This window comes from Microtus ochrogaster, chromosome 16 (assembly GCF_000317375.1).
Source record: "Microtus ochrogaster isolate Prairie Vole_2 chromosome 16, MicOch1.0, whole genome shotgun sequence".
Lineage (NCBI taxonomy): Eukaryota > Metazoa > Chordata > Mammalia > Rodentia > Cricetidae > Microtus > Microtus ochrogaster.
The window spans coordinates 27,272,806-27,273,727 of record NC_022018.1 but is presented as its reverse complement, the minus strand read 5'-3'; positions in this window follow the sequence as shown (position 1 = coordinate 27,273,727).

The following is a 922-nucleotide window of genomic DNA, read 5'->3' as shown; positions in this document are numbered from 1 at the left end:
GGAGGGGAAGGGTCACAGGTTCAGGACCCAGTGACCTAAACACACATGCCCTTCCTGGTTAGAATCGAGACACTTCCAAACATAAAGAGAGAGCAAACAGACTGTTTTTCCTGGAGACTTTGGCATTTGGAGACAAGTTGGCAGCAGGAAAAGGGAAAAGGGACCCAGACTGCCCCAAATTTGGTTTCTTTTGAGATAATTCTGAGTATCAATTCATAGTCAGTGAAGATGAGATGATGAATGAGAGGGACTAGAATATTGAAAAATCATAATTGTTTATGGGCACTGTGCCATTGGGCCTGACTTGGCCCAAATCATTTTCTCAGTGGAGAATATCTTTCCCACGAGGACTGGATGTGAGCCCACCTGGCCCATTCTAGACGGGGAGGGAAGATCAATGTTCTCTCTCCCGCTGGACTTGAGTTTCGCAGCAGATACACTGTTGTGTAATTTCTGGGGCTTAAGAGAAAACTAATTAGAGAAATAGAGCTAAATGTCACTCATATTTCAGGGTTTAAATGGTCAGGGAGCTACCAGACACTACCATAGACCTGGAGTTTCCCTACAAAGGACAGCTTCCCCTGGATGATAATTCTCCTCAGAGCAAAAGTTGCTTAATTATAATCTGCAACCAAGCGTCTGTATTTTGGAACAAGGAAAATAAAATTCTGTTAGGTGAACGACACATAAAGTGTCCTCAGTGCACAGGTCCCCCTGTGCTACAGTAAGGAAATAATGTCATATGCATTGTGCAAAATCAGAGAGATATCAAGTGTCTATGCATGGTTTGCCTGCTTAGAAGAAACAAAAAAGGAAAAAGGTGCCGGGCGGTGGTGGCTCACGCCTTTAATCCCAGCACTCGGGAGGCAGAGGCAGGCGGATCTCTGTGAGTTTGAGACCAGCCTGGTCTACAAGAGCTAGT